Raw genomic sequence first — 20,109 nt, 5'->3', positions numbered from 1 at the left:
TTGAAGATGTAAATCTACATTTCAGGGCAGAGAACCAGGCTAGAGATGTAAATTTGAGAGACAGCACCATATAGATATTGTTTACAGTTAGATACTGATTGAAAAATCACCAGTGAAATGAATGAAATAGAGAGCAGAAAATATCCAAAATGTAGCTCTGGGACATGCACTTAAACAGATCACAGAGAGGAGGAGAAACCAGGAAGGGAGACTAAAATGAGCCTAAGCAGTATATTTAATAAAATAAAAGTTAATAACATAATTTTTAGACTTGTGTAACTTATTTTTCCATAAACAAAATAATTATATAACTTTAAATTATTGAGGAAAATTTGATTTTAAAACAAAAATGGTATTAATTTCAGATTCTATAACAAAATAATGAATACATAAATGCATCTTTCATTTTTGTTCTGCAATAAAATCCTTTTCAACTTTCACTCTACGTGAGTATAGTTCAGTAGCATTTTGTTTTAAAGGATTCACCAATGAATAATAAATCTTTATATTCAGGAACTGTTTCCTTCTGTGGCTGCAACCCAGGAGAATTAATTTATGTCCAACTGTCTTGTTTTTTAAAACAGAAAACTCAAGATGACTTAGTTATCACTGCTTGACACTTAGAAAGAAAACCTTCTTGTTTTATACTACATCTCATGGCCTGGCATCTCTTTCAAGTTCTTTTGGGATTCATTGGCTGGCTTGTTACTGGCAAATTCAGAAGCGGGCATTATAAAGTAGAAATGCAACTCAGAGAGCAGCTGAGAATATGTGTCAAAAACTTGCTGTCTCTCTTCTTGTTTTCAAAACCAGTATATAATTTCTTATAACAAGGTGGAGAATTTATTCGCCAAGCTTCCAAGAAGATAGAATGTCAACTGAAAACCGTTAGAATGGAATTAATGAATCTTTCTTGGGTGCAGAGTATAGTGGAGTGGATTTTCTGGTAAATTGAGGATAATGTGTGTGACAGAGGGACTGAATTCATGTAAGCAAAGACATGGGCCCTGGAAAGGAAAATAGGAAGGGAGAGAAGAAAAACAGGGATGGGAGGACTGTGTGTGTAAGCATGGGGGAAGACAGAAAGGAAAATACATGATAATGATGATGATTGTGATGATTTTTACAAGCTACCTTGAATGGTGGGTGAGAAGGGGGAAAAGATGGCTTAGAAATATATTTGAGAAGCTTTCTGTTTACTTCATTGTATAAAACACTTGCATCCTAACTCAAAAAAAAAAAAAATCAAAGTAAAAATCTCTGTTATTTATCAATGCTTCTTAAATAACTTTGGTATAGTTCTTTAGTCTGCCTGAAATCAAATCATACTAGATAACTGAGCCACATTAAGAGCTAAATTATTAGCAAAATTGTACTGTCTCATGGTAAAAATAGGATAAGACATGAGGGGAATATCAATGCAAAGCCAAAAGGATATTGCAGAGAGCTCTTTGAATTTGAAATGATCATTTGGGGGAGAATGCACAATTCAAGATAGGATGTTCCAGTTAGACTCTAGTTGCTAGAGGATCGGACTTAAACAGTGTTACACAGCTTCACAACAAAAAAGAGTAACTCAAGAAACTTCCTCGTGAAATAACTACTTTGCAAAATGATTCTTAAGTGGCCCCAAAGGATACTCAATTTATGGAGACATTGGTGTGCTTTCTTAGAAGGAATAGAGTTTGCTGTCCAATATATGGTTTCTAAACTGCTTCACTGGCCTAGCACAATGGATTGATTGCTGTTCTTTTCTAATGTCCATGAAGGTATTGTGTAAGCTAATGGAAACATTGCTCTCAGCTGTCAATAATACTATTTTTGTATTATTTGTATTGTTTTTAAGCACAGAAATATTTATCTATAACTATGTCTGTATAAAAAGTGGGAAAACACACGTGTCCCTTGGGAGAGTAGCCTGCTTCCTTTAGCCCATCTAATTCATTTCTGTTACTTCCTTGCTCCTGTAAGCATTTGAGATTATGATTCCTAATCTGTGGCATTGGGCATTAGGTGCTATCTGTAGACTCAGACTCACCAAAACCACCATCTAGTCTAGTGGCAGTTGGCTTCATCATCCTAGAGAAGATAAATATCTAGATGAAGTTGAGTTGAGTAAAAGTTTTGGAAAGACATTTTCTGGCTGTGTGTTAAACTCACAGAACAAATTAAAAGCAAGATTCCTACTAGGAAAAAGTATTAAAAAATTGGAAAATCAAAAGTACCTGCAACAAGATCATGGCAGAATTACCTATAGCTAATTTACCAAATAATCACAGACACTCTTCTTTACAAACTGATTTCAAGAATCTGGTAAAGTAAATCAGAACTGAGAAAAAATAAATTAATTATGGCTATATTTAAGAAAGAAAGCCAAGTAATGATGCTTAGATCATTTGAGGTAGAAACAGCAAAGCAGATACCTTTTGACAGACAGTGAGGCAGGCAGACAGTCTCAAGCCCTTGGAGTTGGCCCTTAGATGGTCAGATTTAGGTGGGCAGAGATGAGTGAGTTTCCCAAATCCCAATAGGAAAATCCCTCTGCTGAGTCAAATATTACTCTTAAAATTTGCCTTCTGTATAGCAGTACTGGTCACAAGGAAAATTCCAGTGACAAGGAATTCTGTGGGATTTTACTGGATGATTACAGGATTTGGGAATTTTGTGGGTCAAGGATGGTTCCAGTTTGCATTGCCTAGTACAATAAAGGGAATTCCGTTGTGTGATGTTCCCTTGAAAGAAAGAATTAAGTGAAAGTACTGTCTTAGCTAGGCACAGTGGTTCACACCTGTAATCTAGCATTTTGGGAGGCTGAGACAGGTAGATCATCTGAGGTTAGGAGTTCAAGACCAATCCTGGCCAATATGATGAAACCCCATCTCTACTAAAAACATAAAAATTAGCTGGGCATGGTGGTGCACACCTGTAATCCCAACTACTCAGGAAGCTGAGGCAGTAGAATTGCTTGAACCTAGGAGGTGGAGGTAGCAGTGAGTCAAAATTGCGCCACTGGCCGGGCGCGGTGGCTCACGCCTGTAATCCCAGCACTTTGGGAGGCTGAGGCGGGCGGATCACAAGGTCAGGAGATCGAGACCATGGTGAAACCCTGTCTCTACTAAAAATAGAAAAAATTAGCCGGGCGCAGTGGCGGGCGCCTGTAGTCCCAGCTACTCGGGAGGCTGAGGCAGGAGAATGGCGTGAACCCAGGAGGCGGAGCTTGCAGTGAGCCGAGATTGCGCCACTGCACGCGAGTCTGGGTGACAGAGTCTGAGACTCCATCTCAAAAAAAGAAAATAAAATGGACTGCCTTACTCATATTTCAGGAGACACACATACACATGCTTAAGTGGAGAAATAAAATTGAAATTTGGCCGAGTGTGGTGGCTCACACCTGTAATCCCAGCACTTCGGGAGGTCGAAGTGGGCGGATCAACTAAGGTCGGGAGTTCAAGACCAGCCTGACCAACATTGTGAAATCCCGTCTCTACTAAAAATACAAAAAAATTAGCTGGGCATGCTGGTGCATGCCTGTTATCCCAGCTACTTGGGAGGCTGAGGCAGGAAATTGCTGGAACCCGGGAAGCGGAGGTTCCGCCGCTGAGCCAAGATTGCACCATTGTACTCCAGCCTGGGCAACAAGAGCGAAACTCCATCTCAAAAAAAAAAAAAAAAAAAGAAATACAATTATGTTTTGTCCCATTTCCAAACTTCCTTGCACTTAGGCTGGTAGAAAGAACTTTGAAGGTTATGATACAGATGAGCTTTATGATGTCCTCAGAGGCCCCTGAAATTCTGATAATATTACAAGAAATAAAAAGGTAGATTTAGGGTATGAAAAAAAGCAATTCCAAGAAGGAAGCGAGAAAACTGTACTTGAAGAGGGCTGAACTTAGTGAGGAGGCTCACAAGATATCCAAAAAGGGCCTGGACTGTGCAGAATAGTAAAATAAATGATCGTGAGGGAAGCTGTGTTGTGAAGGGAGGACAGTAGTTTAAGCAGCTGCTATGAGTGGGACACTGGTGAAGAGAGAGGAAGAGGATTTTTAGAAAGCTTTCTGTGTGATACATTATGAAAATCCCGGGTCAACTCATTAAAGGAGGTCTACAACAATCGTCTACGCAGTTCTTCAGGGCTTTAGAATGTTTCTTTGAAGAAGATGCCATGAAGAGACTGGCCCTAGGGAGAGCCAGATATATTCAGGCTACTGTCTCAGTGTCGGTGAAGGAGTCATTGCCTGCCATTAAACCAAGTTAAGATGACAGTTTGTGGAATTCAGTGTGAAATAACTGCAATGCTGATTACAGTAACGTATTTTGTTTTCCATTAGCAGAACTGAAAGCTCATAAGGCCTTAAAAGGCAACTAATCTTTCTTCTTTATGGCGAAAATTTGTTCTAGAGAAATGAGTTGAAATTTTCAGAAAGTCCCAATCTATCCTTATAGTTAATGCATCAGTGTTGAACTTCAGGTCAGTGAATAAAATGTATAACCAAATTATGTTAAATAATTATATTTAAGTTACCTGAAATGTGGGATCATAAATCTGCAACATATTATGATATTTCTCCCTTTTGGTCTGACAATCCTTATTCACGGACTATGGCAGATGAAAGTTTCTTTAACTATTCTCAAAGATTTCCCAAAGTTTTAGGGACTGATTGATTCATCAGTTTGAGGACTGATTGACATTGGTGGATCACAAATTTGCCAATATGCCTAAACGTTTAGACACTTATGATACAAAGGAGTTGGGGATGGTGGTAATCTTTAAGTGGATTGAAGCTCTGAGTTTTCGAACAAAAACATTTTATACTGACTTCCATTGTTCTGTAAGTTCTGATTCAAACAAAATGTTCTACCTTCCAATTTTAATACACAGCAATCCATATACATACATAACTTTTAACAATGAATTTGATTTTGAAGAGAATAAAATAGAAGAAGAAATTTAGTTGTTTTAACCAGAAAATGCAAACATGTACATTTAAAAAGTTATTCTATTTGAAATGTTTAATATTATGATGATTTAAAAGTTTCAACTAAAATGTTAAGCATGTTAACATTTGCTAACATTTGTAAATGTTGGAGGCTGTGATAGTGCCCCAAAGATGAACTATAATAAATAATAGGCAAATTTTTATCTTTGAAAATACAGACTGTCTAGAGAAAAAAAGGAGACAGGAGAAGTAGGCTCCCAACCATAGCTCTCTATGTAAGTGGGAGTGGCTCTGGAAGTTTCAGGAATGGTGGGGCGATGGGGAAGGTTTTGTTTTTTTTTTTAATTTAGGAAAAATAAAAATAAGATTTCCTCAGCTAGTCTCAGACTTTCATTATTAGTACCTAAGTAGAATTTCGGCAAAACCAAAGGAAATCAATACAAATCTTAATTAGAGGCTAAGAAATCAAACCCACCTGAGTTAGTTATAGAGTTGACAACAGTCTGCTTTTTTGGGTGGAAACTGGCTCAGAGGGTGGTTTGGGATAGAGTAGTAACCTGGCAAAGGCCACCCTAAGATTGCTTCTGGCCCACTCCAGTTCTGCCTTCCTTGGTTCCAACCTCATCCTTAGTGATGTTTCCACCTTACTACTGGGTCCACAAACAGGCAGGTGAGCCAATTGTGTGTAATTTCACTCACACATAGAGAAAAACAATTCGTGTCCATCAGAAACTTCATAGAGGTTCTCTTTGGGATGTGCGGAGGGCTTATTGGCCTTTGTCAAGTTACAGTTCTGAATATTTTATCTTATTTATTTTTAAAAGTTAAATGCCATTTGTTTTTCTTTTTCTTTTTTTTCTTTTTTTCTTTTTTATTTTTTCTTTTTTATTTATTATTATTATTATACTTTAAGTTCTAGGGTACATGTGCATAACGTGCAGGTTTGTTACATATGTATACTTGTGCCATGTCGGTGTGCTGCACCCATCAACTCGTCAGCACCCATCAACTCGTCATTTACATCAGGTATAACTCCCAATGCAATCCCTCCCCCCACCCCCCACCCCATGATAGGCCCCGGTGTGTGATGTTCCCCTTCCCGAGTCCAAGTGATCTTATTGTTCAGTTCCCACCTATGAGTGAGAACATGCGGTGTTTGGTTTTCTGTTCTTGTGATAGTTTGCTAAGAATGATGGTTTCCAGCTGTTTTTCACAGATAGTAAAAATCTCCCTGAAATTGCTCTATCTAATTAATCAATCAATTAAATTATTGATTGATATTACTATTTACTTTTACCTCCACCATGAAGCTAGGCACCAAGCAACTCTGAAACCAATACCCAAATTAGGCAAACGAGGATCCAACAAAATTCAAAAATTACCTAGAAGTGGTCTCTGTATGTGTCCACTGAGATTTAAAACAAATTTCAGTGCAGGGGAGGTTGAGGCTCAGACAATGTCATTTCCCAGCTGCAATGGCGTCCGATCAGCCCCAGGGTAACTTTGGGGCTACTTAGCATTATTTACAAAGGGTCTAATGCTCTGGACTTCTCTAGTCTTTCATCAGATCCAACCCACTCTGTCCTCCACTGCAGTCACACTGAACTGGCTCTATTCCTTTTGCCTGAAACACACTTTTCTCCCATTTCCTACTATTCCTTCAAATACTAATGTGTGGCTACAGGGAGCGGTGGCTCACGCTTGTGATCCCAGCACTTTGGGAGGCCGAGGCAGGCGGATCACTTGAGGTCAGTAGTTCAAGACCAGCCTGGCCAACATGGAGAAACCCAGTTTCTACTAAGTACACAAAAAAATTAGACGGGCATGGTGGTGCGCACCTATAGGCCCAGCTTCTCAGGAGTCTGAGGCACAAGAATATCTTGAACCCAGGCGGCGGAGGTTGCAGTGAGCAGAGATGGTGCCACTGCTCTCCAGCCTGGGCGACAAGAGCAAAACTCTGTCTCAAAACAAACAAACAAAAATGCTAATGTAGATTTTTCTTACTGGTTCCCCAAGGCTGGATCAAAAACTATGTTAAAAGAATGGGTGAGCTCCGGCAAAATGAATGATGGAAAAACGAAGTATTACTATCCATACAATCCATTTTCCCTTTTTACCTTAGTCCATTATTATGCAAATCCACTATGTTTTTAAAATAACATCATAGTCATAATTATTGACAGAGTAGCCCCTGCTGAACTCGTACTATTTGAAGTTTGAAAAGGAACACTAAAGTCATCGTGTTCTGCCCCCCGATATTACAAATGAGAAAGCAATTAGAAGTAAAAAGGAGAAAAGTGTTAATTGAAGAGGCCACTAGGAAAACATAATTACATGGTCTGGGATTACTTCATTATGAGACATTATGAAAATGTTCAATCCAATGAAAGTCAGCAATATATAGGTAATGCTTCAATTACATCTGCTATACTTTGGAAAACTACGTATTAAATATTCTTAATTTACCAGCTAGTCAGTTTGCAGACAGGTAAGAAGAAAAACTTGGAAAATAAGAAAAAGAAACTACTTTTAAAATAATCAATTACCATATGGCAATCTACTAAAGAGTGTTATACAGTTATAGTTCATCTATTTCTTAGTAAAAGTTCATTTAAAATCTTTTTTTTCCTTTTTCTTTTTTTCTTTTCTTTTTTTTTTTTTTTTAGTGGGAGTCTCGCTCTATCGCCAGGCTGGAGTGCGGTGGCACAATCTCGGCTCACTGCAAGCTCCGCCTCCCAGTTTCAAGTGATTCCCCTGTCTCAGCATCCTGAGTAGCTGTGGCTACAGGCGCGTGCCACCAAGCCCAGCTAATTTTTTTTTTTTTTTTTTTTTTTTTTTTTGTATTTTAGTAGAGACGGGGTTTTGCCATGTTGGCCAGGATGGTCTCGATCTCCTGACCTCTTGATCCACCCGCCTCGGCCTCTTAAAGTGCTGGGATTACAGGCGTGAGCCACCGTGCCTAGCACATTTATATCTTTTTAATAAAATAGATATGTATTATTAGATACTATAGTGGAAGGAGAAATTAAAACTTAGAATGTTAACTCTCCTAGGGCAAATCTAAATAAAGGTGCCTCATTTCAGTAGATTCTAAATTTATATACTGTATAATTGATGTGTTTTATTTTTAATTATGATCATCCTTCCTTCTTACCAACATAATTTGAGATTTTATATGAGTGTATATATACAAAAACAGGTCAGGCACAGTGGCTCATTCCTGTAATCCCAGCACTTTGGGAGGCTGAGGCAGGCAGATCACTTGATACCAAGAGTTTGAGACTAGCCTGGCCAACATGGTAAAACCGTGTCTCTACTAAAAATACAAAAAATTAGCCAGGCACGGTGGCAAGCACCTGTAATCCCATCTACTCTGGAGACTGAGGCAGGAGAATTGCTTGAACCTAGGAGGCAGAGGTTGCAGTGAGCTGAGATTGCGCCTTTGCACTCCAGTCTGGGTAAAAGAGTGAGAATCGGTTTAAAAATAATAATAATAATAATTATTATTATTATTCCAAAGATCATACATATATCACACACAAACACACACACACACACATATGCCCTGAACCTTGTTAAATACATTTAATTGGAAAAATAAAAACTGAAAAACATTAGCAAAAGATGCTTTCAAAAATCATATATTTTAAATAAATGACTGTTTTAGCATAAATGTATTTATGATAATTTTTATGATAATTGATTATTATTAACACATTTTTGAAAATTAGTGTGTACCATGAATAACTAAAATACCAAGAAAAAAATGAATGGAAACTATAAAGTGTATTAAACTATAACTTTGAAGTATACTAAAGAGGGTTTACACATGTGACCAATATTTACCATTTATTAATGTGTATCTTTTAATAAGAGCTTTTTTTAAAAGAAAGCTTCTAAAAGATTTCTAAAAATTTATTTCAATATGAAAAATTAAAAGTGTAATTTCCTGAACAACATATGTTTAATATAGAATACAAAGAAATGTTTTAAGGTAATGATTATGACAGTCCTGGTAGGATAATGTGTTTCCTGTTGCGGTTTCTTGTGCATAATGATGATGAGGTTCTACTTCTCACTCCACACTACACTTACCTCCACATTTTGGAATTGGTCCACTCCACATTACTTTTCCATCCATCAGAATACATGTAATTGTTTCTGTTCCCTGGGTTTTAATAAATCCTTCTTCACAAATTACTGAAATTGAACTTCCTAATTGAAAGTTGTCCCCAAACCGCCGTGCATTGATTGGTATTCCAGGATCAGGGCATTCATTATGTCCAAATGCTTTAGAATAATATGCAAAGAAAAATACACACATACAACATTAGCCAGAGAGAGATCTTTCTATATTTTGGGTTAAAAAAAAAAAAAAAAAGAGAGAGAGAGAGAGATGTTTTAAAAGGTTGTGTTTATTTCTACACAAGTTTTTATTTATTTGCTTTAAATTTGAGGTTCTCCTCTGACCATACTTGTTTGCCTGTGATGTACAATAAATGTGATTTTTTAAAATACGAATTATACTCTAAAATTATAAAATTTCAAAATAGAATTATTTCTGCTTATTTCTGGAGACCATGAGACTAGCTAAGAATATGCAAATATTTCCAGTATAAGCTGGTCAGAATTTCAACTAATTAAAATGCAAAGCAATTGACCAAACCCCTTCAGAAATTTTTCTTTATTTTTGTGTATTTCCAACTGGAAATAGAGAGAGAGTGAGTTTCACAGTGAGAAATAAAGTGAAATGTCTCAATCTAGTATGAAAGTTTTACAATTTTTAAAAATAATTTTCCATGACATTTATTTTCTGCCATCTGTGAAAAGGGAAGAGAGTTAATTCTTTTGCAATTATCATGTTCTAGGCACTGTGATATGTTATTATCTCATTTAATATTTAGATGAGGAAAGTATTGCCATCTATTCAAAAGAGTAATGTTAGACTTAGGAAAAGTTAAGTCGCTTGCCTAAGGTCATAGAAATAGGACTTGATAGGATTGAAATGTGTTCCCTAGACTGGTTTTTAATTTTTTCTCAACAACCTATTGTATCTTGGGTTATCTGTCTCATATCTCTCAGGAGAACATGAGTTCTTGAGTTCAGGGCCACTATCTTATTCTACCTTGTTTCTCTCACAGTTTATATTTGGCTAAATTACAGCAAAGGGCAGGAGTATAATAAAAATGTGTTTATTTGAATTTTTCATAGATTATAGATTACATGAACAATCCAAATTTTTCTCTGTGTTCATCTGGGTGACCAATTGTATATTATAAAATTTTAATGTATTATAATATAAATGGAATAATATTTAAAGTAGCAAAGTCTAAATGTGTAAAATATATTTTATGAGATGCTTATAATTTATTATATTTATACTGCATTAGTACAGGCAGTTATTTTATATTTTCTCACTAATCATCACTTTGATGCTGGTTATAAATTGTATAATTTTACTGTCTGTTCTCCTTATTTTGAATGAAACAGTGCAAAATAATATTAAGGTAAGTTTTAGAATACATAAAATATGTTTTGTATGTATACATATTTCCAATTATTATTTTATTTTGTAATTTTAAAAACTCAATTTTAATTAAGCAGTGCGACTCTAATATAGAGTACCTGATTGACATTTTTTCAGAAAAAATGAATCTGATTAGTAAGCATTAAATAAAATAAATTTCACATTATTGATTATTTACTATAGAACAGAACCAGGAACAGGGAGAACTAGTTCCATAATACCCTGAAAAACTATCAACATTAAAGGTAATAATATTGTTTATTTAAGACAAAATAAAAATTACAGATAGATAGATGCATATACGTATCTATCTTTAGAGATGTACATAAAATATTTTTAAAAGATTCTCAGATAAAGCAGTCTTTTTATACAACAAGTTTCTATGACACACTTCACCGCTAATTTAACTTTGATAATAGGCAATTACATGTTTACAACTTACAGTTACACTATTCACCACTAGTGTCGCTTTGAAAATACAACAACTATACTTCGTTACTACCTGCCAAAGCTTAACATTGAATAGGTGAGGATGGGAGTGAGGTGTGAAATTCTTTCTATAAAGCAACAGGAAGAGCTGGAAACTAAATCCTATTATTATGTGACACTTAAATATTAACTCATCCAATTGGTCTGACACAGTGTAAAAGCTTCAAGGAAAAGCAATAAAAATTACTAGTATTCTATGGTTTCAGGTATAATATTTGCAAACAGAGGCATTAGTATGTATTATTAATCTACTAAAATTTTTTCTTTTTTATGTGATTCATCTTTTTTCTAGAATTATAAACATTTTTGCAGATAAATAATATTCAACATCTCACACAGTAACACAAAATGTCAAGATTATAGTTCAAAAATCAACTAAACAATAATGGCTAATGTTTATTATGTTTATTAAGCTTTTACTAGGTAATATGTACTTTGTGCTAAATTATTCACATGCATCACCTAATTTATTCTTTATAGCAATCCACTGTGGTTTTACTAATGTGAGTATTGTGGCTCAGTTATAAAACCTAAAACAAAACTAAGATCCAAAGGTCATTACTTCCTTTTCTATGATGCTACTGTAGTCACGTGATTTCTTCTTTGGAATTTTAATTCTATGCCATTATTAGTTGTTTAACATCTATTGGTGCATGAATATCTTCAAGGGAAACTCTATTTCTCTTTCACGTTGCATACAAATAGCAAAGTACGTGATCTATAATAGGTTTGAGTTTATGCTAAGATATAAATATGTTGGCTGATATAACAATTATAAATATATTGTCTTACATAAAAACAATATTTGAAACATATTTCCTTGATATTGGACCTCTCACAAAGAAAGAAATGTATTAATAATCATAATAATAGTAATAATAAGGAGTAAAATGTGATTGGAAATGAAGGAAGAAATGATCAACTTTGGCACAATGAGATTTACAGCTTTTACAAATTTTCTTAACTAGGAAACAAGAGAACCCACATGCATGATCACTTTTCAACTCAAATTTATAGAAATATATTATATGGGAAAAAAACAGAAACAGAAACTTACTGTTGTAAGTGATGTTAAAGCCACGTCCTGACATAGAGTGGTCAGCCTGAAATTCTAATCGCAGTATGTGACTATTACTAGTAAGATGGGAAGGCACCTCAGCCCCAGTAAAGGTTCCAAGAATTGGGGAATCTGGAGAGTCACCATCTTTCACAGCAAGGAAATCAAACTGGGATTCCAGATCAAAATCATTGAAAGAAAGATGTATCCGGCTCCCTGGATCAGAGATTATCGTCCAGATGCAATTTAAATTATTTCCATACCCTTCTGGGTAATCAGGAGAAAGAACTGTTCCCATTGGTGCAGTAAAGTTAGAGAGGCAGGGAACTGGTGAAATAGGAAGATTATAAAATATGATAAATATTCAAAAATAATATTTCACCTTATTTTCTCATATTCTACAATTATGATAATCAATTAGCAGTATAATAAGATAATATTAAATTATGTAAATTATAAAACAGAACAAAAAGGTTACCATTTTTACATATTGAAAAAGGCAACTAGTACTTTGGATAAACTTAAGGCTCTACCTTTAATGCACAAAAATATAATTGGAATAATAGCAATTTTTTGACACATATCTTGCTTATGTTAGACTGTGCAAAGTGTTCATTTCAGTGTTTAAAAAATGAAGAAATATATGGAAGTTCCCATAGAAAGGAATAAGGTTCTTGAAATGATTGAAGACAAATATTATTAAGTGGATATTAACAGAACAAGAATCCGGTGGCTCAGAAAATACTCAAGGTAGTGGTTATCAATGTGTGAGTTTCATTTCTATGGTGGCAGTGGATGCTCTGATAGTTTACCACACAAATAAAGAGATAAATTAACTTCTATAACAGACATTATTAGTGGCTAAAACCTGAAGAACAACTAAATGAGAGCTCTTGCATCACACTAAAATGAAGTCGTCTTTCTCCTCCAGTTTTTTAACTTTTAAAACATCTGATTTGAAAGTTCACATAGAACATTTAGAAAGCAGAGGAAAAATAAAGAAACAGAAAAGAAAATGATATACTACTCAAAGAAAATCAAAGTTTAAGTGTCGATATATTATCTTCCAAAGTTTTCATTACATTTTGTTTGTTTGTTTTCAGAGACAGAGTCTCATTTTGTCGCGCAGGCTGGAGTGCAATGGCGCCATCTAGGATCACTGCAACCTCCACCTTCCGGGTTCAAGCCATTCTCCCACCTCAGCTTCCCTAGTAGCTGGGATTACAGGCACGCCCGTCAAGCCCAGCTAATTTTTGTATTTTTATTAGAGATGGGGTTTCGTCATGTTGGTCAGGCTGGTCTCGAACCCCTGTCCTCAAGTGATCCACCCACCTCGGCCTCCCAAAGTGCTGGGATTACAGGCATGAGCTACCAAGGCTGGCCTTTTATTACATATTTTTTAAAAAATTGAATTTCCTATATTTTGTACTAAATTATGTTTTCCTTATACTTAATATGTGAGATTTTCAAGTCAAGTTTTTAAGCAAAATTTATAGTTATTAGTTAAAACTCTCACCCCATTAATTTTTATGGACATATGAAGATTAACTTTTCTTCTAGTGTTTGACATTTAAAATTGTATTTAAAAATTTTTGCAATATAAATAACACTGACTATATTCTTGAAGAAAGATTTTTTTGTTCATTATTTCTTTGGTATACATTTTCAAAAAAAAGTACTTAGTATGACAAAGGATATGAATTTTAGTCTCAAAACATTTTGCTAAATTTCTGATTTAAAAAGTTATTTCAACATTATTGAAAAATAATGGAAATATCAAAGAATATAACACCTGTACCAGTATAAAATATTGTGATTATTTTCCTTTTCCTCCATTGAAAAGAAAAGTGATAACTCATTGTCTTAACTTGCATTTATTGACTACTAGAGAAGTTGAAGATTTCTTACTTTTATTAGACATTTTTATTATCTTTTAAAAAATTATCTGCTCATAAATCTAATCATTTAAGATTATGATCTCTTTATAATATGCATAAAAGTTTCTCATTATTTTATTTTAATAATATTTTGGCATACATTATTTTTAATTTGAATATTGAAATAATTGTTTGCATTTCTTACAATCTTTTAGGGTCATATATTTTATTAACATTCAGACATTACACCAATATCTATTTCTTTATCTACACAAATATGAAACCACAGGTATAGCTGCATCTACCGATAGATAATCTCTCTATATAACTTTTACCATTTTATCATTCAAAAATATTTTGCACTTTAAATCTATTTTTTTCTGCATAATTTTATGAGTTAAACTAAAGCTTGCATTAATTGAATTCAGATTGCAGATGTGTTCGGCTTGATTTTTTTTTTTCTTCTGCCCCCATAAAAATTTGAAATCGCATCAAAAAATCATCATATTTCATATTTAAGGGAAAAACATCTTTTATTCTAACTTATCCTGAAAAGTTAAGGCACCCCAGTTTCCTACCACTTCCAAAATGGGTGCACACATGCTTACTCCTATTCCCTCTTCACACTCTTTCCTGCCTGGGTCCTGAAATAATTTGATCCTATAACTCCTATCTAAATTAAGGATTGGCAATCTTTTTCTGTAAAGGAGTAGGTAATAAATGCTTTGGCTTTGCAAACCATACGATCTCCTTTGCAACTATTTAATTCTGCAATTGTCGCTGGAAGGCAGCTATGCACAATCAGTAAATGAAAGTGTTTGGTTATGTTCCAGTAAAACTTTACTTAAAAATCCAGGCAGGAGGATGGATTTGGCCCACAGTCGGTTTGTCATCTCCTGATCTGAATGATCCCCACTTGGAGCAAGAGCTAACCAAAGACACCACTTTAATCTCTATTATCAGATAGATAGATGCTTATATCATACTTTAAATTCTTAATTATATCAGATGCAGTTTTTATGTAACTTCCCTTTGCCAAGTGTGTTACAATTTGTCGGTATCATACTCATAACTTAGTATGATAATTTAGCATCCACAGAAGCACTTTGCATTTACAAAATTCTTGTACCTACTCCTACCTGATTTTTACTTAGCTATATGTCAATGCAGTACGCCAAGTTCCCAGAAAAACTATGTTAGAATTTTGACTAAAATTAAAAGCAATTTCTGTATAACTCATGTATTTGATATATTAGTTTATCATTCAGGAACATGGCTTCTATCTGTATTTTGTTCCCATAAAATTTTCTTTTCTTGTATAGTTTTATAATTTTTTTGTATGAGTTATTTGAAATATATGAGGATTATTTATATGTATTTTATAACTGTTTTTTCTGAATACATTCTCTTTTAAATGTATTTTCAAGTTAGCTATTACTGGTATATAAAACATTATTAATTGCTACATTTTTATCACATATCAGGATATTAGACTTAATTTTAAAATAGTAAAAAATGCTTCCTAGTATTCAAGAATGTTTTAAAAATTGGTTTTAGTCAGCAAAATTTTCAATATTTTCACTAAATGCATTTTGGAGTCTATTAAAATGTTCTTAAAATATTTTTATTTTTGATGTGATATATTACATTAATGAATTCTCCAGTATTAAGTCAACGTTGTCCTCCTAAAAGAACACCTAGAATTAAAAACTTTCAACAAAAGTATTTTGAAGTATTACTAAGCTTTAGTAAATCGAATCAGATCCTCCTAATATGTTTTCTTCTCTTACAAGAACTTCACCAAGTGATCTTGGTTAAAGATAAGAACTAAAACAAAAAGACTCTGTGAAGGGAACCTGTGCACTTTTCCTCTTCTAGACTTCCTGAAGAGCAAACACAATATACTGTTATTAGGGAAATTTCTGCCAGATTCTAAAAATATCCACTTCATTTTAATGTAACGAAGACAGTATTTAATTGAGCCCACCAAGTACATGAATAGACAATACAAATTATACTTTTACTGTAGTTAAACTGCAATATCTTAATGTATTTGAATACACTATTTTAATCCAAGCATATTGCATATCATTAATGTTAATGAATTGTGTCCTATGCAATATAAAAAAATGTCACCTCATGCATTAGTGTTAACATCTACAAGCAAAAATAAATTAGTGCATTATACATAAAATATAAGCTTTAAATATTTTAATGTTTTTGATTGCAAATAAACTTATACTATCTTATTAAAATAAATGAGTCTATTAGAATTCATTCAGATGTATAATTTCCATAAGAAGTATGCTATCTAGAAAGTATAAAATGCCACGAAATAAAATGTTGTAAGAACACACGTAATATATATTTTGCCATTACCAAGTGAACTATGTTAACTTTATTTAAATCTGTAATAAAATTTATAATTTGGCATAAGCACACTTGTTAAAGATAGTATCACAAAGTGCTACTCATCCAAAAATAATTACACGGTTGCAGCTCTTTGCAATTAATTACAAAAGCAATTATATGCAAGGACAGGGTAACATATGCTGTCTGAGAGCAAAGCATTTGGTACTCACAGATACAGATGGGTATGTTTGCAGACCATTGGTTATTCTCTTGACAAACAATGGATTTCTCTCCAATTAATTCAAACCCAAACTGGCATTCAAACCTTAAAACATCACGATTAGAAAATCCATCGCCTTCTCTAATTCCATATAAGGGTGTACCAGGATCACCACAACTTTCTTTCTCAATTTCTGGAAAAATAGAAGATAAAAGTCACCTTCCAAGGGTTGCAGGCATATGATACCCATTATACAAGTTAGGTAGATATATGCTCTTTGTTGTGGAGATATTTCAGATCAAAAAATAAATATATTCTCCAATCTTTTTTTTTTTTTTTTTTGCCACTCTGATAGGCATGATTGGATAAATGATCTTTAGAGAATAATTAGTATATATCTTTCTTTTTGTAGATGAAGAATCTGAGGTTATCAGAGCTAATGAGGTGGCCAGAGGCCATGTACTTAACAAAAACTATGATAAGATCTCAGATTTTCTCTTTGTATGACATATACACATAAATGTACACACACCTAGACATAAATGTATATTTCCCTCAAATTCCAAAGACTTTTCTTATTCTTATAATTTCTACAGGATATAGTAAATCTTTGAATCATGACCAGGACATGAGGGAACATTCTCTGTGTCTATACTCCTACAGAAATCGATGAATACCTGTCACCTAGGATTTGTTCCTCAATCTGGTACTTGTTGGTTGAATTATTTCCCCAACTAGACCCCCCGGCCAAAATAAATCTACTCAAAGGAAGCAATCGGGTTTGAATTCCAAAATACTCAGCTATGTTCCTTAATAAATGTTTCTTGGATCAATTGAAAGAGATCGAAAAAAATATTTTAACACCATTAAAACAACCTTTGAAGTGCATCCAAAGAAACTTCAAATATCTGGGATCATCACTGTTTAACTATGAATGTTAGCAGGAAATTATTGTGGTGGTTGATTTGGCTTATAAGTCACATAAAATCTTAGTAATACAGTTGTCTTCAGACAAATAATAGTAACAAGTAAAAATAAATACAAATTTAAAAAATGTAACTTTAAGATAAAGTTATAGTCTCTCCTGACACTCCAATATCATCACATTCCTAGCTCCTCTGTTACCCACTAGCACCAATTTAACGTGTATCTTTCCAGTTCTGTTTTCAAGATGTATAATTCCATGCAGACATATCTGTTATGTAACATTATAGAAACCTAAAAATTACCTTCACAAAAACTATGCAGTATTGTTTCATGTATATCATACTTTAACTTTTATTATACTGTCAATATTATTTTCTTTCTCCGTTTTAACCAAACAATATGTTTTAGAGACACTTTTGAACATCCTTGTATGCTTAGCAGAAATCATATGTGCTTTTGATGATTTATTTAAAAAACTGGATTTGATTTTATATTTTCTTAGACTTTTTTATCTATCAGGGACATTAGTCTATAATTTTTTTCTTCTGCTCTTCCTACCTAGTTTTAATATCAAGAGAAGATACTAGTAATTTTCCACATTTTACTAGTCTTTAGGTTAATTTTTATAAGAAAAAATATTGGAGTATTGCATGGATGAGTTTGGTAGTAATGTGACTACCATTTTATGTGCCTCTAAGGTTATTTTCCTATTTAAGTGTTTTTTTGTGGTTGTTTGTTTTTTCTTTTGTTTGTTTCTTGGAAAGGGTTTTGGACCAATATTGGCAACCCATGAACCTTAGGGAAGTGACATTTTTCAAGGTTTGCTGGTAGTTTAGTCATAGCAGAATTCTGTTACAAGATTTTTTAACATCTCCATTACAAATATGCCATAATTATTTCTCACTTCTAATGCTACTAGTATTTACTTTCTGGTTTTCTTTCTTCATATTTACAAAAGGTTGTCAAATTTATTAGTCAGCTTAAAGAACCAGTGTTTGCTGTTGATAAATTCTGGCTTTTTTTTTTTTTTTTTTTTTAACAGAGTCTCTTACTCTCTCACCCAGGCTGAAGTGCAGTGGCATGATCTCGGCTCATTGTAACCTCTGCCTCCCAGGTTCAAGAGATTCTCCTGCCTCAGCTTCCTGGGACTACAGGCGCTCATGCCACCATGCCCAACTAGTTTCTGTATTTTTAGTGGAGACTGGGTTTCACGATGTTGGCCAGGCTGGTCTCGAACTCCTGAACTCAAGTCATTCACCCTCCTTGGTCTCTCTAAGCGCTGGGATTACAGGTGTGAGTCACCGTGCCTGGCAAATTCTATTGTTTTTATTTTAATTTAAACATCTTTTCTTTTTATATTTTTGGATTCCATCTTCAGTTTTCTTTTGGATTATATTGCTGCTCTTTTTTTCTGTTTTCCTGAGTTGAAATCTTAGAACTTTTTTTTAGTGTATTTTCAGTCTTTCTCATTTATTAAAAAATAAAACAAATTTAGCTCTAAATTGATATGAAGAGATTTTATTGTTCACTTGTGAGAAGTTTGTAGTTTGTGTTTTGGTTTACTTTGTAACTCATAAATAATTTCTGGGTGTTTTAAAATTTATGGGTTGAGCTATCATTTTGTTGTTGCTTTCTAACATTGTTTCTTTAGTATTCTGTATATGTATATCAAGGTCTTGCAGTGGATAAATAAATGAAATATATTCATTTCAATTTGTTATATTAATCAAGTTGAAATTATTTATGCCTTCAATGTCTACTGGCTCCAACAACTTCTTAAAGAAGCCTGTTAAAGTTCCAAGTATGAATTTGACAACACTCTTTAATAGTTGAATCAAATTCATTTCACATATTTTAAAGCATCATTCAGTTATTTAGTTTATGCAACAGTTGATCATCTTACACACTAGTTCCTCTTTATCTGCATTTTGCTTTCTGTGGTTTCAGTTACCTGAGATCAACTGTGGTCCAAAAATAGGTAAGTATAGTACAGTGAATTATTTTGAGAGAGACAGAGAGCACATTCACATAACTTTTATGACAGTATATTATTATAATTGTTCTATTTTATTTTTAATTATTGTTATCAAGCTGTGTCTAATTTACAAATTAATCTTTATTCTATCTATCTATCTATCTATCTATCTATCTATCTATCTATCTATAGAAAATAATAGCCTGTATAAAGTTCAGGACCATTTGTGGTTTAAAGCACCCATTGGGGCTATTGAATCATATCCTTATGAACAAGGTGGGACTACTGTATTTACATGTGTCAGATGATGTTCTAGGTGTCTAGGATACATCAATAAATAAACAAAGATCTCTCTCTCTGAAAGCATGTATTCCATTGGAAATTTGCAAACTATAAACAATAAACAGCCCAGGCGCGGTGGCTCACGCCTGTAATCCCAGCACTTTGGGAGGCTGAGGCGGACGGATCACGGGGTCAGGAGATCGAGACCATCCTGGCTAATGCGGTGAAACCCTGTCTCTACTGAAAAAAAAAAAAAAAAAAAAAAAAAAAATTTGCTGGGCATGGTGGTGGGAGCCTGTAGTCCCAGCTACTCAGGAGGCTGAGGCAGGAGAATGGCGTGAACCCAGGAGGCGGGGCTTGCAGTGAGCCGAGATTGCACCACTGCACTCCAGCCTGGGCAACACAGTGAGACTCTGTCTCAAAAAATAATAATAATAATAAAATAATAATAATAATAATAAACAAA

At 34.0% G+C, this 20,109-nt stretch overlaps 1 protein-coding gene and 1 long non-coding RNA gene across 8 annotated transcripts in view; both read right to left on the bottom strand.

Moving 5' to 3' along the window:
- The window catches only part of ATP8B3 (ATPase phospholipid transporting 8B3), an 84,961-nt gene that overhangs the window by 19,719 nt on the left and 45,133 nt on the right, over positions 1–20,109 (bottom strand). The window lies entirely within an intron of this gene.
- Positions 8,635–18,417, bottom strand: LOC116271716. Its single transcript, XR_004180427.1, has 3 exons — positions 16,470–18,417; positions 12,011–12,337; positions 8,635–9,227 (listed from the first exon to the last, which is right to left on the bottom strand). It is a non-coding gene; the product is annotated as an uncharacterized LOC116271716 (long non-coding RNA).

Source organism: Papio anubis, chromosome 20, assembly GCF_008728515.1.
Source record: "Papio anubis isolate 15944 chromosome 20, Panubis1.0, whole genome shotgun sequence".
Classification (NCBI taxonomy): domain Eukaryota; kingdom Metazoa; phylum Chordata; class Mammalia; order Primates; family Cercopithecidae; genus Papio; species Papio anubis.
Note: the sequence above shows the minus strand (reverse complement) of the source record. Positions and strands in the feature narration are given on the sequence as shown.